General features: G+C 43.6%; 1 protein-coding gene across 1 annotated transcript in view; it reads right to left on the bottom strand.

The window, feature by feature from the left end:
* JAKMIP2 (janus kinase and microtubule interacting protein 2) overlaps positions 1-25670 on the bottom strand; it is a 62609-nt gene extending 36939 nt beyond the window's left edge. The window contains exon 1 of the mRNA XM_056350281.1: positions 25541-25670. The gene's annotated coding sequence lies outside the window, so the exon portion shown is untranslated. The remainder of the gene's footprint in view (positions 1-25540) is intronic.
* Positions 25671-27037: the final 1367 nt, after the last annotated feature.

Here is a 27037-nt window from a genome sequence, read left to right as displayed (position 1 = left end):
GGGACAATGGACACCGACTGATTGTATATGTCTGCTCAAGGAATGTGGGTACGGTGACTAGTCATGGGTGCGGTTGAGGAGACGCCTGCCCTTCTTCCTCTAACAAAGGGGAGACGGGGAGACGCTGCCCTTCTTCCTCTAACAAAGGGGATATTTAAAAAAGAATGAGAAAAGGATGAGAGACATTCCAAGGCTATCTAGAGGGAGGGAGTGCTAAGTCTCCTTGCTGGAGAAGATCGGATGGTCACAAGGACATGAATCACCTACAAACATGCAAGACCACCGCATTCCAGGCAAAGGACTGATAAGCTAATTAACATACGAAGCGGGGTTTAGGTAACGAATATGTATAGGCGTCAATTGAATATTCATTTGTTTTATTGTATAAATGTGAGATGGTTCGTCACTTCGGGCATGCACGCTTGTGGAGGAGCGATCCCCCGTGTATCTGCGCGCAATAAACATACCTACTTTATAACTTTCGAGTTATAGAGTCTAATTCTGCACGTCACTAATTGTGGATTTAATAAGCTCCCTAGAAAGTTCTGTGCCCATGTGTCTCAGCACTAAACAGGAACTGAGACAGTGCCATGCTCATGTTCAGTCACACTGACATTCCTATCACATCAACAAAACCTGCAGAAATGACACATAGCCTTTGAGACAACAGCAGAATCCTCAGTAAAGAATGTCATTGTAAACTGAACAAAGCAGATTCACTTCTTGCCACACTGATCCTGCTACCCTGAAAACACTGTCCTGTATCACCCAGGGCTTCCCACGCTGCTCCCAGTTACAGTAACTCTGAAATCCTGACATTGCATTGCACATGTACAACTACAAATGAGAGCAGGATCTGATCCATATTTCCCACAGTGCCTCATATTCAATACTGGTAATAAAGGATCTAATCATGCTAGTTACACGAAGACTTTTTCACCAGGAGAGCTGAAACAATAGAGATTTCAGTACAGCTGAAACAGAGCTGAGCCTGCTGTAGGTGCAGACGATTGAGAAAGAAAATGGGCTTTAGAAAGCAGTTAATAAATATGGCTTGTTCTTGTCATGTATCATATGACACAGCACATACAGATCTGATTTAGTGCTGGCTTGGAAAACAACCAGGTCAGATGGGACAAAAATAGTCAAGAAAGCAGAAATCTTTGGCTGTCAATACCAAATGAATAATAATAATACATGAAGACTTGTTGGGTTTGAGCAATGGATGACACTTTAGCCAGATTAGGCATGCAAAGGATGGCTTTCAATAAAGAAAACAGTACATAAACAAAGCAGTAAGGATAATAGATTTGAAAAATCACAGAAGATTATCTCCTGCATAGGGGAAATGCTTCTTTGCTGTGTCGTTTATGATCCTCAACCACCCTGAAAGCAGAAAGCACTTTCAGATGCTCCTCCAGCCCAGAGGCCTCTTCAGCAGACAGCACGAGAGACTGTGAGTACACGTGGCAGCTCCTGCTGGCTGAGGCTGCCCCCACAACGGGCACATTTCAATAACTGCTGCCACACAACACCAAGGGCAGTCCTACAGTCGCAGGCACCACACCACGTCATGCAACGAGCTGCTGGCAGGTCTGCCTCCCAGAGACCAGCAGCAGTTCATACCAGATGAATGTTTCCATGCAGGAATAAGATACCTTGTAAGTTTACGCTTGACAGAATAAAGACATGCAATTACAGATACCATCACCCTGCAGATGGAACGCTGCGGTGCTACCCAGTCACTGCATATGGACAGTACAGACTGGAACAGCAGCAAAAAAGCTCAAGTCAAACAGCAACAGAGCATACACACTTCAGTTCGGAAAAGAACACAATAAAGAGAAAATCCAGAATGAGGTGCAAAAACCACAATCTCAGTCTTCTACAAAAGGGTAATTTACTCTCTAACAGCTAATCAAACAGGCTTTGATATTTTTTTCTCTGCAGATGTAAAACACAAGTTTAGCATTTGTAGAGAAAGCCATTCTAGAGGCAATGGTGACATGCTACAGGCTGAGATAACAGAAACTTCTACTAATGTACCAGGGCCACACAGCCCAAATGTGGCTTGGATGGTGTTTACTGGGGAGCTCTTGTGATCACTTCTGCTTCCTCTTTCTAGGCATGGAGTCAGCAGACACAGCTCTAGTGCTGCCAGGCTTTTCCAGTTTTCCCTGAGAGAAATTTAGAAAGGTAATCAATTAGAGATGGATTAGGGGGAAAAATATCCACTGAAAAAAGAAAAAGAAACTGAGGCAAAATTTGTTACCTGCAAGATGGTCTCCAAGAGACATTCCTGACAGTGGAAAATGCTTTAATAAAAACAGAGAAGTGTTTCAGAGCCTAAGACAGCCAGTACTACAGAGGAAAAAAGAACTGAGAGGGACCTAACTGGTCACTTCCATCTTGCAGTCCTGTTCTTCATTGATTAATGAAATCAAGTAACTACCTCCCAGGATGTCAGAGTGATGCTGTTAGGCCTACAATACATTAACAGAGCTGAGGTTACAGCAGGTACAACATACATATGAAGCTACACTGGAACAGGCTTCCTGGAGAGGCGGTCGATGCCCCGTGCCTATCAGCGTTTAAAAGTCATTTGGACAATGCCCTCAGCACGCTTTAGCTTTTGGCCAGCCATGATGGGTCAGCAGTTGGACTAGGTGATTGTTGGAAGGGACCTACAACTGAAATATTCTGTTTTAACAGACCAGATCAACCTTACAAATTTAGTCTATTGATCTGGCTAAGTATCCCATTGAAGACACGGGGAGATCCATAATTGTGAAGCTATGTTATTACTCTATGTGGAGCAGCTCTAAATAGGTAAAGATCAGTCAAAAAATGTACCCCAAAACTGCTTTTTCACTGAAACTTCCATTTGAGTAAATTAATATTTTTGGCAAGAATTATCTTCTTTCTGTGGAATTATTTTTCCCTGAAAGAGCACTACAATATTCAGATGCCTACAGTTGTATCTTTTCACTTGTCAGGGCGGCCTACCATTCCTTCAGAGGGAAGGCCCAATGAGTTTGTCAGTTCTCCATCATACTGCTTTTAATGCATAAAGCTTGAATTCTATGCCAAAGCATTTCTAAATATCTGCTTTACCAGTGCTGGCTCACAGACCTTCGCAGACTGCACTGAGGGAATAGCCCTTCATAAAAAACCCTGGTATCTTGCAATACCACACACTCCGCACAGGGTGCTAATTATATTACTGAAGAGCACTGCACCTGCAGTCTGCTGTGGTAATCTAGGCAAGTTAGGAGGCTAATTTCACTGACTGCCATGTCCTTGCTACACTGAGCACTCTCAGTTCCAAAGGAGGTAAGGCAGCCAACAAGATGTACTGGTTCTCAGCAGTACACATTACCAAATCTTTGATTTGAAGAAGAAACAGGTTAGTTCCTTAGATAAATTCCCTTGTTTTCAATGGGACACAGCCTTCAGTATATAGACCTCTATGAAGTACACAGGGCACTGTGTGGACACCATTAGATACATCAACTCAACAAAATTACACCACAATAGTATTCCCAGATTGTGGGAATAACACGACCCTAATAACTGTTTCAAAACCTGGTAGTCTATTTGGCAATGCAACTATTCAGAGATTGCAAGAAGCATCTGTCAGATGTCTCTAAGCAAAAAGACTGGCAGAATTATTTACGATGAATGACTGCCAAGTACAATAGCAGCTGGAGTGTCTCCTATCAGCTTTGCCCTCTACCAGCATGTGTCAGTATAATCTGTAGGAATTATTGTTGGAGCCCTTGGAGCCATGAAGACCTCTGGTTATGCAAAAGAGGGCTTAAAAAAAAAATTAAGAAATCCTATGTACAAATTTCCATCCAAGATGGCAGGATAAAACCCATTCCTAAAACATAATAAATTCAGTCAGGAGCTCATCAGGAAAGATTCCATTTTGCCCCTCAGAAAATCCACCCAGTAAATTCTGAAGTAACCGCTGCACACATTTCTTTTGTGACGCATCTTGAATGAGAATCTAAATGAAGTAATGAATAATTTGCCACCTTTTTTTTTTATGAGAAACAGCAACACATTGCTACAGGCTGTGAAGCGTTTATCAGCAAGAGATATTGGCTACACTTGAACTTAATTGGAATTGGTACAGCATGAAACAGCACATTTGAACCGCAAGGTTTGCTTGTTGGTTGGTTTGGGGTTTTGTTGTGGAGTTGTTTGGTTTAAGATCAGTTCAAGCTTAGCTGCATGATATAAGCAGGGAGAAAAAGTATTCACACTCCCAGAGGTCTGAAGCAAATATTAGTCTCATAGTTGGGACTTTGAATGTGTGGATACCGGTGTACTGCTTCCCATGGCAGAACGAGCCATTAAAAAAAAGGGGGGGAAAAAAAAAAAAGTCTCAAAGAAAGCACTCCATAATCTTTAAGACTGAATGTAAACAGGCAAGTACAACTAGTGGGATAAGCAATCCCACTAGAAGTGTTTTTCTACCTAGTCTCTTTAATCTTCCATTTTCCTTCCTACAAATCTCACCCATTCCTATTACTATTCTTTTGGCTTACATGCTTTTAAAATTATTTTTCTCCTTTATTTGCTGTTTGCTCTCTAGTCCTTTCTTTTCCATGGCAGTCTAGGTTACGTTCTTGTTAATACCTGGGTTTGGTAATATGCTAGCAAAAGCACAGAGGAAAACTATACCTATGCATACTCCCAGATAACACTATTAGCCTTTACCTGAAGTGGCCAGGGGATCTACTCTGAACATTGCTTCTACTGATAATCTATGGTTAGTCCATTTTACTTCCTTTCTTTGCTAGTCATTGGTCACTTTGTTTTCCCTAAGACAATTAACAGCTTATTTACAAAAACAGGCTTTGCATATTATAGAAGTGCCTTTACAAGGGACACCTAGGGATAGAAACACCTCAGAAAGAAGAAATGAGCAATTTGCCACCACAGCCTCTACCCTACTGAATCACAGTGTTCTGAGCCCTCAGGCTGGTGCAGATACAAGCATTTCAAAGCCCTGTGCCCCTGCTCCAGGGATGTTTGGGATCATAGAATCATCAGGGTTAGAAGGGACCTTGGAGATCATCTAGTCCAAACCCCTGTTAAAGCAGGTCCCCCTAGAGCAGGCTGAACAGAATTGCATCCAAGTGGGTTTTTTATGTCTCCAGAGCAGGAAATTCCAGAACCTCTCTGGGCAGCCAGAGATCTGACCCCAGACTTGCCTCTGCAAGTCTGAGCAGGACCTGGATATACCCCAGGCTGCTTCCCCCAAGGTCACACTGAAAGGTTAGCATGATCCTAGGCTAAACAGTCTTCAGCCTCTGAGACGGTGAGGCCAACCAGGACATATTAGTAGGGCAGGATTCATCTGTAACATAGGTTTCCTACCTGGGCTTGTCCCCTGAAGCTGCCTTTGCAGTCAGTTCAGAGACATGCTTGCTTGCTCACATTAGGATAAGGTTAAGTCATACCCCTCTCATCTAAAAGGATCCAGGACAAAAGAATCCCACTGAAGATATCTGAAAGTCTGGGGCAGGGTGGAGTTTAGCAGCCTGTATGAAAGCCTTCCCACCATATTTTTCAAGGCTAGAAGCTCATGCAAACTGCACTCAGACACGTTTCACTGGATACCCTTATTAGCATAAGCACCAGGAAGGCTCAGCCCCAAGCAGAAGCGCTGAACAAGTCTTACATCCAAGGCAGTCCAGAGGTGAATGCAGGGGAAGTGCTCCGCGTTTGTATTGTGGTTCTATAGTTATGTGGAAGACGCTTTCTAAAGAAATTATCAGCAGAAAGCCCTCTTGCTGCCTGCCTTCCCTGTAAATATGTAAAAATCACTATTATCATACGGAATGTTAATTTGATAAGTTGGGGTCAGACTTCTTCAAAACAATGTGTCTTTAGGGAAAGCCTTTGTCATGAGAGCTGAAGGTTCAAATTGGCTCTTTTCTCTGTTTTGGTTTGCAATGAACGAGGCAAGTTGCAGAAAATGCCTTCCCAGTCTCACTGGAATAACAGCATAAGCACAAGAGAAACAATACACTCTTTGCAGGGGAAGTTCAGCTGAGTATGAAGAGGCTCAAGCACGTACCAATCAAACAGCCACAGGCATGCTCCAGTTCGCACATCTGACAGGCGAGCCTATATTTATGTTACAGGAATTGCCTGGGGCCTTGTCAGGAAAATAGCCGAGGCCATCGTTCTCTTACAGCATTGCAATAGCTCCCTGTTTGACTCTACCCACTTGTGCTAAGAATCTTAGCCATTTTATCTTGTTTTACTATAATAAAGTGCATTAGTGGAATCTAGCCAGACAATTTTTGTCTTCTGAACCATGGGTTTGCTTTTCCCATGAATTACGTACAAGATCCACTTGAAACGTGATGCCCAAATTGTGCATTGCAAAATGAAATTAACATAGGGGACAAACATACTACACACGGTGGATGTAACTCGACTGTGGGTACAGAAGGTCAAGGTCACACACTTAGAAAATAATATGCATAAAGTGAATTTTGCTTGTGCCCCAGTAAACACACTATGTTACACATCTTTTATGTGTGGCTAGACATACAGGCCTATGTTCAAGTGCATATACCTAATGACATAACTTCAGACTATGCATGCCTTTTCCACATAGTAGTTACTTGGTAGTTTGTCTATGAATTTCAAAACAGTGCAAACCTATGAAGCCTTTAAAACACAAGTCCCAAGCTCCTTCTAGCCACAGATAAGTGATCCTGGGCACGTTAGGACATATTTTACCCTCTCTTCACCTCAGGTTTAAATTGCCACATCCATGGGTGACACAGGAGGGTTTCACTGGCAAGTAGTGACTCAGAAAAACTGCACCAGCCTGATAAGCCATTAAAAAAAAAAAAAAAAAAGAAAAAAATTATGTTGTGCTCCCATCACTCTATCACTCTTGCCTACAGCTGTTGTGAAAAACAAGAGAAAAACAGTCCCCAAAACATGATCCCAGGGAAGCTAAAAATCAGAACAACGGGAGAACACAACGAATCCCAGTTTATTTCTCATCTCAGTTGAAAGAGACTTGCTGTTTTATTTTGGGAGCTCCTTGGGAGGAAAACTTATGTTTTTTCTTATGGGGAATCAGTTTCAAATAACAATTGGAAGAGATACCAGGCCCCCAGAAATCTGCCTGCCCCAACCACTTCTACACCCTCACATGCTCCTCTCCCTCAGTGCTCCGGGGGAGCTGGGGGGGGGGGGGGGGCAGGATGATGGGGATGACATACGCAGATAATTAACAGGTAATCACATACACCCAGGCAACATCTAGCCACGAGAACATGGGCTCTGGCATTCAGCGTTCCCAAAACAAGACCCATGTAGCCTGCCCACGCAGCCAAGGGAAGGCAGCTATCTGGCCCACACACAGGCCTCTGGGCACCTAGGCCCCTTTGCCTTGTCTCTCTCTCAGCCATCCACATCACTACCTTCTTTAATCGACTCTCCAAAGTACTGGGCCTGGACAGCCATGCAGTGCCCGATGACCCGTGCAGTGAGGGAGCCCTACCTTCTGTCACTGCAGCCTGAGAGAGGCGGCCAGCCATGGCTGTCCCCTAGGCCACCGACAGCACAGGGCTGCAGCACGTGGTTAGAAGTGACCGTGGTGAGCTTGGCCACAAGGGCCAGGTTCCAAAACGTACTTACCAAAGTAACAGGTGATTTTGTCTAAAACTGCTGTCACCTCTCCAGGTGAGCATGCCGGGGCACGGAGGCTCGCAGGCCGCAGCCCTCCTGCGGCCCAGCTGGTTACACAGTGCTGAGGCGAGTTGGCTTCTTGCTGCTGTGTGCACTTCCTAGGGCACCTCCACACACACAGCCAGAGCAGAAACACGGCTTCAGCACACTCAGAAAAAGCCAGCAAATTGGAATTGATCTGGGTGATGGGGGAACAGTCGAAGGCTCTGGATGCAGGAGAGCCGGGCGAGCCCTGCAGGGCGCGTTCCCCAGGCCCCTGTCTTTGCTTTGGTCACTCTGAAGTTCCTGCTTAGAACCAGGACTGTAGCAGCGCACTCCCCTGAAACCCAGCTGGAATTCTTACTGAAAGGTCAAGAAGCGCAGGGTTTTACACCTACATTTAGCAAGGGCAGAGAAATCAGCTCATCCCAATGATTCTTTCATCATCTGGCCTTCAAACACATAACAGAAGTGGACCCAAAAAAGAGACTAAGAATGCCTCCTCCTGCGTATTTTGTGCCAAAATACTCAGTGGAATTTGGGCCCATAACTCTTTAAGCTTTGTGAAAATTCCAGCTGTAATATTTTCCTTTAAACAAATAAAATCAACAGTGGTTGAACAAACCTTTTTTCTCTTTAGTGGTGGGAAAATTGAAAGCATTTAAACTCCCATCCATCAGAGCTCGGCTTGCTCTGACAAGCAGCACCTCGGTACAACCCACTGTTCAGTATATATTTTGTTTTCCCCTCTGTGCCTGATCCAGAGAACAGAACTCTCCCAAAGCTACCATCTGTGGGAATGCACGACCAGATTTATAAAGGTAATAAAGCACCAAAACATTCACAAGGGGTTCTCAGCAGTGCCTGGGCTCTAACTTAACTCCCATGTGAAGTGGGGACACTTACCTCATGTCTTTCAAAAATACCACCAGTCTCGTCTTCACTCTTAATGGTCTAAGTAGCTTTAAAATAAATAGTCAGGTCCTGCGTCCTTAGGTTTACACTTTAACATCTCAAGTTTCAGAACCTGAAACCTCCAATTCAGGTCCTAGCAATAACTAAGAGAGCATCCTCTTGTTTGGCAGCTTCTTTTTTTCCAGTCCACACCTGAGCTTTAACAGCTGATGTCTCAGTAATGAGCCAGATGCTCAAGTAACAAAAATTCATTGCTTTTGATGATCTGGTCCCATCCATCCTGCCAGCTTCTGCCCCTGGGAAGGATTATGCCTGACGCCAGCACAAACTGGGAGAGGAGTGGCTGGAGAGCAGCCCTGCAGCAAGGGACCTGTGGGTGCTGGTGGGCAGCAGCTCAAGAGGAGCCAGCAGCGAGCCCTGGCACCAAGAGGGCAAACCGCATCCCGGGGGCATCAGCCACAGCTCAGCCCGCCGGTCAGGAGGGGACTGTCCCACTGTGCCCAGCGCTGCTGCGGCCTCACTTAGAGCGCTGCCTGCGCCGCTGGGCCCCACCATTTGAGAAGGATGTGAAGGTCCTCGAATGTGTCCAGAGAGGGCAACGGAGCTGGTGAGGGGCTGGAAGGCACATCCCGCCAGCAGCCGCCCAGGACTCTGGGTTTGCCTAGTTTGGGGCAGAGGCTGAGGGGCGACCCCGTTGCTCTCTGCAGCTCTGAGGAGGGGACGTGGAGAGGGAGGTGATCTCTGCTCCCTCAGATCCAGGGACAGGATGCGTGGGGACGGGGACGGCTCAAAGCTGTGCCAGGGGAGGTTCAGGCTGGACAAAAGGGAACGGACACATTTCTTTACCGAGAGGGTGGTCAGACACTGCAACAGGCTTCCTGGAGAGGCAGTCGATGCCCCGCGCTTGTCAGTGTTTAAAGAGGCGTTTGGACAATGCCCTTAATAACACGCTTTAGCTTTTGGTCAGCCCTGAAGCGGTCAGCAGTTGGACTAGACTATCATTATAGGTCCCTTCCAACTGAACTATTCTATTTATAATTCCAGAAAGCCTCTGAGCGTGTTGAGCTTCCAAATAATTTGTGCTTTCTAGCTACAGAATAAGGCAAGATACTGGCCACTAAATCTAAGGCACAGGCAATGCAAGATGTTAATCACAAGGATTTATTTTCAGCGTGTAGTATCTTACAATGTGCCACAGGGTGAGAAATGAGTGCCTGTATCTTTAGGAGGATAAGATCCTAGCTTAAAAATGACACAAGGAATGGCAATATCACACCATAATATAACCACAGAAGTTTTAACATCTGGTTGTTAACCACACAAAATAAAATACTGGACATTAGGCAAACATCATCATCATCCCTGTGTTCACTTTCATTTGATAGCATTATTATTCCCACTTGCAGATGCAGACAGGGAACGTTTGGAGATCTGGTTTGCAATGTTGGAAAAGATCGGTTTATCTGTTTGGAGAAGGGCAAAGTGCTGAAAAATGAAGCCTGCAAAGACAGGGTAGTGCATACTGCAGCGACAGTGGTAAAGCTTTGTAGGAGCAACAAATCGGCACTCTGATGCTACATTCCAGGCAAGCTTTCTTGCATTATTGTCAGGCTGCACATTAATTTTCATTTTCTACTTACTTCAAGTACAAAACAAACAGATCATAATCACCTGTATTCAAAAGAAGTAGAGAGGCCTCAAAGTATAAAAGTCTGCTTAGCTCCACAAAAACCTGCATGCACCAGTGGGAGGAAGGGAAAGAAAGTAACTTCATTTCCCTGTGTTTTTAACCCAAGAGGGAATTTTGAGGCTGTTTCAGTGAACCTGATCAAACCCTCATCTGAAGGTACAGCATTTCTTGTGGCTCTTTACTCATCCCTGTTCTTCTCTGGAGTGCTACAATGACAGCATCAGGACATTATGACAGCAGCTTAATACTAAGGCTGATAGGAGAAGGTCACTTGCAAACTGTGGACCACGTTCCCTAGCATGCTGCAGCTATGGAGTGCTGTTTGCAAAACCAAAAGCAACCACAGACCTTGTTTAGCCAGAAAATCAAATGGGATTTACCATCAGTATCAGAAAGCAAAGCAGACAAAATACAGTAACATATCTCCTTTTAATGTACGGAGACTGATATGATGTACAAAATTCGAACCTGTATTTCAGAACAAAGGGTCCCGGTTCAGCAATACTATTTCAGTTAAAACCACAGCAGCAATCTCACACACTAATGAATCCTTAGAATTAAGTCTTCCTCAGTTATTACGCAGCATAGCGACAGACAGAGGAAAAATTAAGATGTAGTCACTGACCCAGTGGTCTTAACTTGTTCAAAAATCCTATTGCAATTACTGTGATGAAAGCACTTTCCAAAAGACAGAAAAACCTACCCCTTTTCTAACCCTGGGTGCTGCTGTCCACTTTGTACACCATGCACAGCATGCACCTGTGTAACAGTCATCACAGTCACTTAAGTCTGTCACTACTGCATCTCCCAGTAGGCCTCATTACAGAAGAATATGCATATAGATGTACATTTATAGCAAAAAGGAAGACTCTGCTAATTATGCAACAGCTGCCTAATGAGGGCCACCAAATACAAGAGGTATCTGAAACTGCAGAACTCAGAGAAACACTTGTGTGAAATAACTTCACAGATAAACACTGAAAAACTGTTGTACTGAGCTCTCCGTTTCCCTCCCCCTAACAAGAAGTTCCAATCAAGTATTTATCTACTCGGCTACCAAACTGCAGTTAAAAAAACCCAAACTTACTTGAAATATGAAAAAGTGCCTTCAGTTGAAAACTACTTTACCAGTATGCCTGAACAGTGCTAAAGTAAAAGGGAACTTTGTGACTGACTGCAACAGGAGCATAAAGTAGAAGACCAGGATGTCTCCCAGGGTAAGTGAATTTGTAAGATGTACAGCTGAGCCTGGGGACTTAGGGAAAAAATAATGAAACAGAATTCTATTTACTCTTAGAATCTTAATCAGCCATGCTGCCTTTCATCTTGATGAACGAATAAATTAATGTACTAATATTTTTTCTTGCTCTTTGAAAAATGCCACACGCGTACTAGAGTGCTGTAGTGATGCGTTGGCGGTGAGAGGCTGAGAACTCATAGCTCTGGTTTGACTAACAACACTTCAGCTGCGTTAAACAGAATTCAGATTATTCATAATGACATGTCTTAATTTCCTCTCCCCAATGAGATCCACAGAAGCATCATTTAGCCCAATTAAAGTTTAAATACAAAATAAGGTTTAAAGTGAAACATAATCAAACAGTCCCCTTTGCTGTACAGCTATTGTCTGCCCTAGATGTATATTGAAGATGGGCACAAGTACCCAACTCGCACCTCCGCTGAGTAACCTCTCCAGTGGATGCTTGGGCTCTTTTCAGTGTCACTCCAGCTTTTCATACCACAAACATGAATGCTAGAAGACATATACTGTAATCATAGATGTGTTTTGACACACCAGATTGAGATTCAAATAAAATAACTTGGAACAAACTACACAAAACTCTGGCAGTGCAAGCTGCAGAGAACAGAAAATATTCACTAACAGGTGTTGCATTCTTGAAGGGAGATGAATATAATGGTACCACAATTCAAAGCAGTGATTTATCCGATCCAGCCACAGGAGTCCTAAAACATCTTGGGTTATTGTGAAAGATAAGTACAGACTCAGCAGTCTCCTCTCAAAATAGAAAATCCTTTTTCCACACAGAAAAAAAAAAAGTATTTTAGCTGAGGGATCTATGAAGTATCTTTGGATTCAAAGCAAAATAAGCAAAATAAATCAACTTATGAAGTTAAGTGTGGCTTTGGCTGAATAGCTAGCATAGGCTATAGCTGGTACACAGTGGCTGAACTCTACTTTTGAGAAATCCAGTTTTGTTTGTGTGATACAAGTTTGTCAAGGAAAAAAATGACAACCAATCATGATTATAATTTTCATTTCAAAGAAGTGTTTGTTTTAAATCCAAGCATATATCTACACATAAAATATATAGTGAAGTATTTTGGATAATTGTATCACCCCAGGTTTCTGTTTTATGAGGCATATCACGCTGCTTTTTAGGCGTATTACTGATTTCTGGAGTTCGATGTGGTACACACAACACTTTGCTTTATCAAGAAGCATCAGGTCAAAACATTGCAGAATACAATAAATTCTGCTCAGGCATAGTTTTACGATCTCATTCCACATGGTGGAATTTCAAACATTTAACACATTTTCTGCCTTTCCAATGCAGGAGGTAAATAATACCAATTATTTTACCACTTCTGTAACAAAATAAAGTGTTAGCTGTATTTCCAACTATGGTATTTGCTCCCAGTTACTAACAGGATAAAACAAAGTGTATGCATAACTGTGAGAAAGTGTTATTCATGGACTTTAAGCCCCACATAGGGATATGCCCCATGTAATTTTATCACATCCCACAACGATAAGATGCAAGTGCAATAATAAGATGGGAAAGGTATATGGTTTTAAACTGAAAGAGGACAGATTTAGATTAGGTAGTAGGAAGGAATTCTTCACTCTGAAGATGATGAGGCACTGCAACAGGTTGCCCAGAGAATCTGTGGATGCTCCATCCCTGGGAGTGTTCATGGTCAGGTAGAATGGAGCTTTAAGCAGCTTGATCTAGTGAAAGATGTCCTAAATGATCTTTAAAGATCCCTTCCAACCAAAACCATCCTATGGTTCTATGACCTGAAGACAGTGATGTTTTCCTGGCTAGGTGTTGAGAGATTTCCTGAACTTCTGTGTTTCCTAGACCGCTCTTCAGTAGTGCTACATTTTCAACTTGTAGAATCACAGTTTGCAGACTTCTAATTTGGGCAGTAGTTTGGCAACTCCCATATAGACATAGGGAATTTGATGCTGTTTTTCTTGAGCACTGCACAGATTATTTCTGTCAAGTCTTAAGTGACAGAGGACAGTGTTTTACTAGAACTGGATCAGATGTTTCAGTTACTTGCTAATACATTGACTGTTCCCTGACATCCATACCTTTTTCCAGGTCCTTGAAAACAGTTATTTTAACAACAAACACATTAAAAACCATTATTCTACTTTCTGTCTCTCCTACCTGCAAAGGAGATGATAGAAGATTCCCCCCACCCTCAAATGGCATCTCCATCTTAAGCCTATGCACATCCCTAACGTATTATTCTGGCATAGCAAAGGTCTGTATAAAAATTTGAAGTTCTTCTTAGTGATCAAAATCTTTACCAAAAAATACGAAACTACACTTCATGGAGGAAATTTTCATTATTAGCCATCTAGGAGACTTACTGGGCATCCCGTATGTACTGTTCATACAGTTGTGAAATAGATATATGGCCTTTTGCCAGTAAACATTCTCTTCAGGCATCCAATTTTAAAGACCCAAAGGAAAATGTATTGCCGTTTTGACAGGCTATGCCCACCAGGAGGTTTAAGTGTATACGGTGTTTTTGAAAACACATTTGCTTGTATAGAAATCAAAAACTAGTAGTTTCAGCAGCCACTAACTGTTATTCCTTGGCATCTCTCAATGGTTAATGTATCTCAAACATGAGCCTTACATAAATTACTTGATGGCAAATGCCCCTCTTCTAGGACTTCTCAGAGGCCCATGTGTCCATGGGAGGGGAGATAGAAATGTATTCCCAATTGATGAGACAGTGCACCCCACTACCACAAGGGCAAAAGAGGATCAGACACCTGTGCATCTTCGCACATACAAAAAAATTGCACAGTTCTTCAATAGATGATAGCTCCTTTTAGACAGGAGGTATCCTTCATCACTTTTGGAAGCAATAGTTTAGATACAGGCAGTGGCACAGATACAATAAACAAAGAGACAAATCATGCTAAACATAGATTAGGCTAGGATTAGGAATACAAAATGTTGACCAAGAGACAAGCATGTATTTATGCATTAAAAAGCCACATGGAAGTCCACTGTCATAACAGTATTTACTAATATGCAGCACAAAAAGCATAATATTTTGTCATATCGCTAAAAGTAATGAGAAACATTAGGCTTGTGGTTTTGTTTCCAAACCTAGCAGTGTTATGCTTTATTTTCTTGGTCAACATCATTTACTTCTTTGTCCCCCCAAAGACCCCAGCATCATCAATAAAGAAAATAATTATCTGCACAACGCATCTTCACAGATCCAAATAAGTTCACAATATGACCCTATTAATCATCTGGCTGCATCTGTCCCTAAAATTGTACTGACCCTGTTGAGTCTGAAGGCATGGAATTCTAGACCAGATCATGATTAATACTGTAAGACAAATCCGCTCTGTGTAATTTCTAAATCTCTTCCCTTCTCAGCATTAAAAAAATTAGAAAGTCCTGCAGGATGAGGGGGAGGGAGGAAAAGGGGTCAAATCTAAGTAGGTTTCAATATAGTCTCAAAATCTAGAGTTGGTTTAAAAAAAAATATCATAATTTATGTAGTGTGGGAAGTCCTGAAAATTAAGAATTTCCCTGCTGAACAGAAAAGAAATGGAAACTTTGATATTTCTTTTTTGGAAATACTGAAACAGTCTTATTAAATTGCCCTGCTATTGTGAAATCAATGCATCATTGTTGAGAATACTACTTTGATTTATAAACTGTCACACTTAAAAATGAAACAGCTGTGTCAAAACCAAGCAACTCCATCAAACCAAGCACTAATTAAATGTTGTTGAAAACTGTAGCAAACGGGATGCTTCAGTTCACACCACCTGTGAGTTCTGTAAAGATTTATTTACCAAATCTGACATCAACTAGTTGGCAGAGCAGTTTTTACAGCATAAAGAAAAAAAATCTTAATAGATAGCAACTACTTTTCACCAGTTTCCACTCTTGCGCTGATCTATAGAGCTGCCAGAAAGACTTGCTTCCTTCATGAATAAGGAAAGCAGACTAAAGAAGCTGTAAACCCTTGTCCGGTTGGATTCCAACGTGCAGTATCACCAAACATACACTTCAAATCAAATCAACATTGCATGCTAACTCTGGAAAAAACTCTGCCTCCATGTAAGTTATTGTCAGGCCAGCCCCTTGCCAAGTTTGGATTTTGTGGTCTCACTGAACCTAGGCTGCAGTTCAGAACCTCATCAGCATTTCTATAAGTGCTAATGCTCCCCTTGTAGCAGCAGAGTAAGGTGTTTAATGCACATATGCTCGCTATCCGTACTAGTATACTTGACTCTGTGAGGCTTACCAAAAAAGAAAACTTATCAATGGACTCACGATCTCCAGAGTGGGAGGTCAGTTTCAGCTCCTCCGTGCATGGGAGGACAGCAGAAATGCAAGTAAACACTGAGCAGTTCAGCACAACTGACACTGACAATCACTACTCAACAGTATTTAAAAGTTAATAGCTCAGTGAACTGTTAGTATTAACCTGTTCCACCAACAATGAGAAACATGGCACATGTGACCAAGTATTCTTCCTTACTCCCAGCAATATTCAGTGATACCCAGTGTGACATTCACCTTTCTCAGAAGTCACCACCACAAAGAAAAAAATACTTCAGAAAGGATGTTGGTGCAAGCATCAGCTCTTATCTTCTGTCCTCAAGAGATCAACTGGTCACCTGTAACAGAGCAGACTAATCTGCTTTTCATTCTCTGACTGAATCCTCCAAAATCTGCAAAGTCCGGGAGGAAGTTTCTGGGGATAACACAGCACCTAAAATATTAGGGAAGGCCTATCACAAATTCTTGAACTGTCTCGTTTGTCTAATCACCTATGTTCTACTAAAGAGGAACCTGTCACGTGGGCAAGTCATTTTATCACCACTGAACAAGTTGCTTGTATCTGAAATTGCACTTAAAGGAAGAAGCGCTTTTTTTTTTCTTGCCCACAGAATGGTCTCATGCCACCTGATCTCATGCTAAGGGTCATATTTCTATTTTACTTATATTTAAATTTTCTGCTTTCTGAGGGCATGAGCAGACAGGGACCACAAGTCATACACATGTGCCTTCCCAAAGCCCTGCTACCAGACACACAGCTCTGCTCAAGGAGAGGGTGACATTCATTCCACTGTGAAGTGGATTTAGCTATGTGAACAAACAGAAACTCTAACCTAAACTTGTTTTCCTCAGGGCCCAGAGCCAGCACTTCAACTCTTGCCATGGTAAGGATTAACATGCTAATTTCAGAACTCCGCTGACCCAACTCTCCTCCAGAAAAGGGTGCTGGGATTCAGGTGAGGTAATCCTAACATCAGGGGATTTTCCAAATAGAGACTGTAGATCCAAGCACCCTGGCTCTAGACCCCAACACTGATTCTAGAACCAGAAGTTCAGAACACAGCAACTCAGAACACCAAATCAAGCTGTTACGCCTTTCCATCAATTACAGAAGCCTGAGGGCAGTTCAGGGATAAACACTAACACCCACCCCTATGTCAGACAAAAAGACAACTTCTTCTGCAAGCTTTAGACAAATAAAACTCTGCGGCCTTTAGTAGTTCTTCCCTGGGTTTGCAGGTTCTTAATGCAAATTAAGAAAACTAATGCAAATACCACTGTGAAGGTTTTTCATCCTCAGCAAATCCTTGTGGCCCTGCTTTATTTCACCATCTCTGCCAATGATCTGGAACAATTTTGAGAGACATTTTCCACTCCCACAAAATGGTGACACTCTCTTGGAACTGGAGTAGTAGTTCCAGTGCTTACCTGCTGGAAATTTCATTCCAGTAGCCAGACTGGATCCATGCTTGTTCATTGATCTGGTCTTAATATTTTAAGGAAATAACATTTCCACGTAAGCCAATTCCCATCACTGCAACAATTCTGTTAGCTACAAGGGGAACACTGGCCATATGCAACTCCCTAGCTCCCCAAAACCTGTCTCGTTTTGCTAGTGGGATTCAAACAAATCCAAAATTAAGGTTTTGTTTTGTTTTTTATTTACCAGGTTTCACCTATGCTTTGCGTTATTTCAGAATAAAATTCAAGCCCTAGTTATCGCATTCCACACTGCGTGTGTTATACCACATAACAGAATACATGATTCATGAAAACCATGGTTAAAAACCCAATTATTTCAGTACAAAATTATAATTCAACATCCCAATAACAACCCAAAAACTCAGCTCAGAGTTGCTGCAAATATTTGCAGCATTTACACAATTCTGTTCTGTATTTCATCTTTTATTCCACCAAATGGTGATAAACAGCACTTCAGAACAGATCCTAACCTAACCACCCCCTGCTTTTGATTGCACAAAAATCACAGTACTGTAGTAGATTTTTAATCAATACCACAACAATTTTCAGGAATATTAAAATACCTTCAGAATGGAACTGGCAATATCCCTTAGATTCAGGGCTCTCTCTGCACAAGGAATGCAGGATGAACCTGATGCTGCCAGGCCGCTCACGCTAAAATTGCCATTGGCCCTCACTCTAAAACATGAACCAAAAAACCCTATCCAAGTTGCTGGCGGCTCCATGGAAACAGTCAAAAGGGGACAGAAGCATTATTGTTATCCGCAGCAAAGCTGAGGAGATTTGTTAAACCAATATTCTAGTATTCTGTGGCTAAAATACCATCTGTCTCTTTTTCATACAATTATTTCCCTAGAAGTTCCCATAAACAGGATGCACACTGAGAAGAACACTACCAGTGAAAACACACAATCTTGCCCTGTCCTAAAAGAAAATGGAAATTTTCCGGAATTGATATTTTTCAGCATGAGATGTACATGGACACAGATTAGACACACTTTAAGAATGGTGGGATTGTCCAGAAAAGGATGGACTCTACCAACCTGCCCAGCTCCTTGCTAGACGAGGGCCTAAGAAAACATGTCAGTGGTTTTGTTCTCTGAGCATTATTCAAGGCCTGTTCTTAGTTTACTGAAAAGATGCTTTTGTAAATGTATTTTACGCAAGTAGGGTCGCACAGCCACTGCCAGAGACAACATGTACAGCCAGAAACAGAAACACTGCGGTTCCTGAAGTTTATAGTAGCAGGCTCTCCTTTCTTTGATTTTGATTGTAACAAGCCAGCAAAACCACATTTTAACTGAAATGCATATAAACAAGAAAAAACCAAACAATGACAGAAAGTTCATGTCCCATATCTTTCTCCTGGAAATGCTTCCTTTTCTTTCTAAGGCCATAACCATGATTACCTATTGTCTTACAGGTATCACAGGAGGATATTTTACGTCCAGTACTAAAGATCATCAGATATTAAAGAGGATTAACTTGTGAAAGTTTTTGCCGTTTTATCTCAGGTCTTGCTAAAGCAAATAAAACTAGAGAAATATGTCAAAATAAATCAGAAAAAATCTGCATTCTGGCCTCCTGCATTCACTTGTAACAACTTAGATCTCTACAATGAAGTGTTCTAGACACCTTACTTCCAACCAGATTACTACCATCTCACAGTTTCTTATCAGCTTGCAGTTCAATATAACTTCAAAACATGTATTCTCTTTTCCCACCATATCACCATCAATGCCTTTGCAGAACCTTGTGTCCATGTTGCTCTAATTTCCCACGTCCTGTATCCCTCTTGTCCTTTCTGTTTTCTGGGAAAAGAATCTGAACATTCAACCCATCACCTGGGAAGTTTGGCAAAAACTAAGCCAACATGAATTACAGTTTGTGTGTTCACATCAGCTTTTCAGCAGAAACATGCATGTAAACATCCCATTAGCCATTTCTATCCATCTTCCAGAGTCAAAATACCTTTAAAAATATAAACATTACAAGCAACGTTCACTAGAAAGATTCAAGAGTTGTTCTTTTTCATTCTGAATTGTTGTGGTTCTCACCCTTCTATCATATGTTGAAAGGTTGGTTCCTTCAACATCCCTAAGGTCTGTAAGCTCTTTAACAATGGTCCAAAACAAGACTTTCACCAGGTAACATCAGAAATCTTCTTTTTCATCAATGACATTGATCAGCTGAGGGATTATAGTAGTAGTAACTGTCACTCCCTGCTCTCTCAACAAATCAAATCAAAGCATACCAAGTAACCTTTTTCAAGTAACACCATACACGCTCACTTAAGTAGCTCTACTTGTAATGGGAAGAACAGGAATCGACAAATAAACAACCAGGAAAAAGTGAAACTCACGTTAAATGTAGAAGTTATCCTTATAGTCTACTATTTGAAAACTACCCATGAAATTTACAGGATGATTTTTACCTGAACTGCACTGCTTTAAAAATGGAAGCATCAGCTAGTATAGATCAGGGGAGCAGCATTCTCCTCCCATGTAAGCTGGGATGGGTCAGATTCTCAACTGGCAAAGGTGTACGCATGAAACAGCACCCATTAAACCCAGCTGAGATGCTGGTTCATACGTGACAAAGTACAAAAAAACCTAAAATATTTCACCTGTAAGACATTCAGGATACTGTCCTGAACACACAGATTTCCATTAAGGCTACATCTGAAACCAGAATTCACGGTAATTTCAGAGAGATTAAGCTATTGTATGTAATTTCAAATCAATTTCCAAGGGCAATTCATTGAGTTCACCTAACAGGCTACCACGCAGATCACTGACTGCATATTCCAAAAAAATGGTAACATGTAGGTCATTCTGTGACCCACAAAAACATGTGACACAATTCAAAAGGGATCTGCTCACACTGAACCTTGCGAACATGGGCTGAACACCACTAGGTCAGTAATACTGCTGGATATGCACGGATGTTTATTAGCTATCAGTTGTGCCTCTGAAACACTTAGGAGACACCCTCTAAACCTACAGGTTTATTCCTGAAAGCACTTCCAAATTAATTAATGCAAACTTTTGCTTAGTTATAAGCCACCAAATAGTCACCAACACAGCTGCTCTTTCAGCTGTAAATAATTCCACATTCTTCAAGTCAACAGTCCACATATACTCTTTCTTCATCTAAAACGGATTATAATTTCCCATCAGAGAGGGAAGATGAGAAGGGGATATCACTAAGGGTTGCATTAAATCAAAGCAGATTCTCCTCGCCAATTCTCAAAACCCGACTACATCTCATTTTGTTCTTTGCCAATGCACAGAGACAGAATACAGAAGTTTGCAGAACCTTAAATATTAAGTACAAATAAATACAGTGTAAAAAACCCCAAGGACTTATCCATGAATAACAGAACTTCAGGAACAAAAATAGCATTCATATTCATGAAAATATAAGTGTCTATTATGTATTAATACAATTTAAGGCTTTATAAAATTCATCACTAACATATCTGTACACCAGGCCTACCCCAAATACATATAAAACAGTACAGTATTGATTCTAATTAATTTTTATTACCGGTACTATTAAGAGTTATAAAGATTTTGCATACACCATAGAAATTAATAAAGAAAAATTTCTGCATCCATTTAAAAAAATAGGAGGGGGGCAGGAAATCAATTTTAGCAAACCAGCACACACACAGGGGGGAAAAAACCCTATATCCAGAAGCCCTGACTCCACCATTTCTCCCAACTTTATTTGCTCATTCATTACTGATTACTCTAAACCACCTGGGACCTCAATGCAATTTCCAACAGCTGTTTCTTCTTCTCAGTTTTAATTTCCATGTTACTTAGACCTTTTGTTTACAGTCTATGCAATGTAAGGTTTAACAAGTCTTTCCCTTAAACACTTAAGAATAATACAATAAACAATTTCAAAAAAATTCAACAACTGTCTTGACAAATGGAGCACAGGTGTTAAACGGTAACTGTGAGGTATTACTGGTGGAGATGGAAGGAATGCATAAAGTGAAAATGGGAGACAACATGCATTTCAGCATCAATTAATTCAAATAATTCATTTTTTTATTTTTTATAAATAAAAAACTCTGAGATAATGTTATGCTTTGCATTATAATTTTTAACATAAAAGATGACCTGGCATGCCATAGCAGATATTCTATCTAAACAATTTTTTCAAGTACATCACTTTGCTTTATTATTCATCATAGAGAGATATTTCATCCAAAGTTAGAAATGGAATTGTGCTCTATCCAGCCTTCATTTGTATTCCTTATTTTTTGGTGTTTGTTAAACTGTTAACTAAGAGGATTTCATTATGCAGCTGTGAAATAAAAGGTTTGCTGCATTCAGTTGCCTCTTTCTCAACTATGCTATGTAGATGGTCACGTACATCAGTTCACTTTGCTTCTCTTCTGACAATAGCTGATTTAGACTATTTAACATAGAAAACTGGCTGTGATGTCTAAATGCAATATTCCAGATAAAACACAGGTCCTAAAGTTTCCAGGATGCCTGACAGTGTCTCAGCTACGCAACAGCGACCCAAACGCATGGCAAGCAAATCGTACAGCACCATCAATTTTGGTGAGATAAGCTGAAAGCCTGCATTCCTGTAAGTGCTTACATGCAATTATTTTTCCTTTAAAGTTCACTGGATGTTTTAGAATCCAGACTGCAGAACATGACCCACGCTGTTTTTCTGTCATTTACAAAGAAGCTGTATTTATGCTCATTTAACTTGACAGCATTCAGTGTGGCTAGACCGTAGAGCTTTTTAATGACATTTCCAACATGCTGTTGAATTTTCTATATAGAGCCCCACCTCCTGAGGCAAAGATTGCTAGTCCTCATATTTTAAAGGAGAAATTCAAATAGATCTATAAAAACTTGAAGTACGACAAAAACTACATTTTTCTGCCCTCATGGATTCTGGATATTGAGTGCTGACAACACAGAGAATTGCGCAGATGCTTTGCACAGATGTAGACAATTACTAAAGAGATAGCAGCAGAGAATCCATCTCTGAGAATGGGAAGCTAAATTTCTTCTCATCTGGTGAAGATCAGATCTTCAAGTGATACAGATTTATAGCGGAACTTTGAAGCAGTTACCTGCTGGGAATCTGAGCAAGCTATTGATTTAGAAACACATTAACACAAACATGTCATTGTAAATTCAAGTAAAATAATTGGGCAAAAACATTTGTTCTGTAGTCTTGTAAATGCAAATATCACATTTCCATGCACAAAGATTAAAAAGAAATCTGATGGAACCCAGAAGATACAAAGAATGACTGACTAGAAAGTCACAGGTATCTAGTAAGGACTATTTTGCTGCCTTACAATTTCACAAACCAAACAGAAAGCACAACTATCAACGACAATGAAAACCAATCACGACTCAGTAGTGAAAGTCAAAAAGCATCTTCAGTCTCCCACAGTTTGGTTAAAAAGAAGGGACAGGGGGGAAGATGCTATAATTAACAAACTATTTGGATTTCAGTTGCTCACAGTTACACCTGGGTTATACCAGCCTTATGACAGTAGAATCCATCACCATACCTTTTTTACAGTTGGAGGACTTTTTAAACCACAGTATCAACGGTCTATCAAATGGATGAATAGAAATAAAAATTAAAAATTATTCTGGGATCATTTTGCCAGTTACATTTCACAATATTTTCCTGACTTGAATACCCTGAGGTCACTTATCCTTTGTAATGACAAAGAAACTATGCAGCATCTTTCCAGCTACATTAATTAAGGTCCTGATACTAAAATGTCTACCAGAACCCAGCACACATTTACAAATTACAATAGCCGATCACTTCCTTAACACACAGCCATCCTTTAGCTGTACCTTAGGTTCAATTCCTAATAAGCAGGGTACAAAAGTTCTTATTCAGAAGATTATTTAGCTGGGAATGGCCTCTGGAAGCAGAGGCATTATCAGAAGCCCTCAAAGGTTACAGGGAGGAGGTTTTCAAAAGGGAGGCTGAGGCAATGCATTAGCACTTGCAGTATCACAGAGCCTGAAGTTAGGCTTGGGGGTGGATGCTGTGGAAGTACCTGGCTCGAAAGGGCCATGTTCCTCTACCTTAGACGCTAGTAGTCAGTCCAAGATTAGCAAGTCAAAAAGGCGGCAGCATCTGCCATTGGCAGCCTGGTCCTCTCAGCTAGGAGCTCTGCTGACAACCAGAGAATCCTAGCAGTCTGCCACACTGCCACAGCTCTGGGAAAGGGATAAGGCCAAAGAGGCAATCACATCCACAGCTCCTGGCAGCCAGGCAACTCCGATGGAAATCCCAACAGCAGCTTTCCAGCTTTTCCCCCAAGGCTCCTCCTCGGGACTGTGCTCACTGTGGAAGCAAGGGTGGAACTGGCTGCAACCCAATTAACTTGATTAGAATCACAGGCTATCTCAAGTTGAAAAGTACCCATAAGGATCATTAAGTCCAACTCCCTGCACCTTGCAGGACCAGGTAAAACTAAACCATACAAAACTAAGACTGCCATCCAGACTCTCCTTGAACTCTGACAGACTTGGTGCCATGATGACTTCCCTGGAGAGCCTGTTCCAGCAACCGACCACCCTCTCCACAAAGAGCCTGATGTCCATCCAACCTGAACTTCCCCTGGCACAGCCTCACCCCATTCCCCCATGTCCTGTCACTGCTCACCTCAGAGGAGGTCAGCACCCCCCTCTCGCTGCCCTCCTTGAGGAAGCTGCAGGATGTGATGAAGCCACCCTTCGGTCTTCTCTTCTTCAAGCTGAAGAAGCCAAGTGACCTCAACCACTCCTCGTAAGGCTTGTTCTCAAGGCTTTCACCAGCTTGGCCACCCTCCTCTGGACACACCAGCAGCCTGATGTCCTACTGAGGCACCCATGGTGTCTCTCCATTGCTGCAGAATTACTTATAGACCACTCATGTCTTACGTCCTCCTCGACAATTACCAGCTAACCACTCTCAGACTCCACCAATATTGTAACCATTCCCAGAGAACCTCTTCAAATCACCAGATATCCACCTCACTCAAGCACCAATCTGAAACTGGTTGGGTGCCAGCAAAGCTAGTGTTCACAGTACAGCAGGCCTGGAACAGAAATCTGTATGTCGAGCAGCAGGCCAGATCAACAGAAGCAAAACCTGAGTCAGAGCAGAAGCAATAAATCTTGTATTATTGTTTGAAAAGGGACAAGCCAGTCTCCTGATGGGCTACCCACGCCCAAGATGAGCACTAGTGCAGAATTTGACCCAGTAAACGGGAGACACTGAGAACGGGACTCCAAGTGGCACCTTATAGCGATGCACAGGACAGCATCAGAATGCAAATGTTTGAAAAAAAAAAAATACATCTCATTCACGTTTTCCTCACAAGAGCTCAAATTAAACTTTTAAAATATATACCTATGTCCTCAGCATCTTTTATATACTTGCATTCACAGCACAAAAAATAGAAGCGGACTGCAAAGGAGTATTCAGCGCCATACGCCAGCCCAAACGCCCATCTCTGGCAGTCCAAAGTAGCCATAAGGAAACCGAGGGATGGCAATCCGGTCATGCAAGGATAAATCGCACGCCAGCCCAAGAGGCACGTTTCAGCAGCTAATGGCTGGGGACGAAGGCATGTGCTACACGTACAAAGGGATTCATCTTGCAGGGTCTGCGCTTGCACACACCCGCCGGGGGAAACACCCGCCCGGCACCCCCCGACACGCACGGGCGCGTTGCTAAAAAGACACGCCGGGCACGACCCCCGGGGCGACACCGCGTGTGTAAATGGCACCGGCGAAGATGCGCCGCGAGCCAAGATGCCCGCGGGGCGCGTGCCCCGAGAGCCGCCCCGGCCACGCCGCGCCCAGGCCTGGCCCAGCCGCCCGCCGCCCCCGCCGGGCACGGCCGCTCCTTTGTGGCCGCGGCCCCTCGGCAGCGGCGGGGCCGACAATGCCCGGCCCGCCGCAGTGGTGCGGGGCCGGTAGCGGCTGGGCGGCTTCGTGCGGCGCTGCGGGCTGCGTCCTGCCGCACCTCTCCCTCCGCCCCGTCACCGGCCCCGGCTCCCTCCATCGCCCCCGCACCGCCCCCCCGCTCCCGCCACCGCCCTCGCCCCGGCCCGCCGCTGCCGGCCGGGGTCATTGTTCCGCCGCCGCGGGGCCCGGCCGCCGCTCACCGTGCCGCGGCCAGGAGAGGATGCCGAGCGGCGATGGACGAGCGCGGCGCATCCATCTTCCAGCCGCCGCGGCGGCTCCAGCGCCAAGCACCGGGTCCTCCTGCGCGCCGACGCTGAGGGCGGCAGCCCGCCCGCCCCGCCGCCTCCCCGCGGCGGAGGCCTGCGCTGCCGGGCCGGGGTCTGCGGCAGGCCCCGCCCCGCGCCGCAGCGCGCGCGGCCGCCATGGCAACGCCGCGGCGCTGAGGGGAGCCGCAGGCCCGGCGGATGCAGCGCCCGCCCAGGCCGCCCGCGGCCCCCTCGGGCCGACCCCCGGCGTGGGGCTGACCCGGCTGTCAGGCACCGGGCGGGGCGGCCGGAGACCCGCAGGGGCCGGGCCTGGCGGTGCCCACCCGACGGCGGCTGAGGGCGGCGGCCCCGGCCCTCGGAGGGCAACACGAAGACGCCACAGCCCCCGGGGCCCGCGGCCGTTGTGTAGGCCGGACCGAGGGGGGGTCCCGCCACCCCCCACCCGTGGCCGCGCCTCGGGCCCGGAGACGCCCGCCCGAAGAAGGAGCCGTCGAGGATACGGGTGCTGGACAGTGCTCCACGGGGCCTCGGTACATGGCATCTCGCAGCACTCTGGGGAGCGCCCCAGCCCGGGCCGAGCGAACCAGAGCTGGAACCTGAATAAACTGCAGCAGCGGCCCTGCGGCCTGCGCGCCACCCAGACACCCGTGAGCAGCAGGCCCAGCGCTGGCCGAGGGGCCCCGCACCTCGAGTTCGTCAGAAGCTGCCTCATCTCCATCCTTCTGAAGGATGACCCTGGAAGAGGTCGGTAGGCAGACAGTAATGAACGCATCAGGAATTCCAATCGTTATCCTTTTGGCACTTTATGGATAAGTACCGCTATCAGACCTGGTCAGATAAGTTCTGCAAAAATAGTCACTTCTTTTGTGGCCAAAGTGAAGACAAACGCAGTATTCTGGTCTTTTTTTTCCTAACCACAGCAACATGCAAGAAAAAACATTTTTGGAAACTAAAGGGTAGTTTGGTTGGGTACTGGGTTTGCAGCTTATCTCCATTCTATAAAGTTGTTCCCTGGTCGGTGGCAAAATCACAACAAAACCAGTGAAAAGCCTGACATTTGAGTCCTCCACCCTGAACACCAAATTCCGTCAGAGTTCCTCTTAACACCTGCTTGTTAGGCCTCACTTTTAAGTGCCAGTGTGTCAAACCTTTGCCATGAAATCTTTCAGAAAAGGAGAAGAAAACCCAGCACTAGAAGCAGAGGTCTCAGAGTAAAGAGTCTGGCACCATATACCTGACTCATGGCTGACCAGCTTCCTCACCTGTAAAGTGGAGGCATTTAGTGTTTCTCAGAGCGATGTAAGAGATTGAGTGAATGGGGTGTTTTGAAATGTTGTTCAGCAGGATCTGTAACATGATACCAAGGGATCCACTTGAGCATTAGATGTATGTAGTACAGTCTAACACTTACCAAGGGGTGCAATAGGTTCG

Source organism: Falco biarmicus, chromosome 8, assembly GCF_023638135.1.
Source record: "Falco biarmicus isolate bFalBia1 chromosome 8, bFalBia1.pri, whole genome shotgun sequence".
Classification (NCBI taxonomy): domain Eukaryota; kingdom Metazoa; phylum Chordata; class Aves; order Falconiformes; family Falconidae; genus Falco; species Falco biarmicus.
The sequence above is the reverse complement of the archived record's forward strand: the minus strand, read 5'-3'. Positions and strand labels throughout refer to the sequence as shown.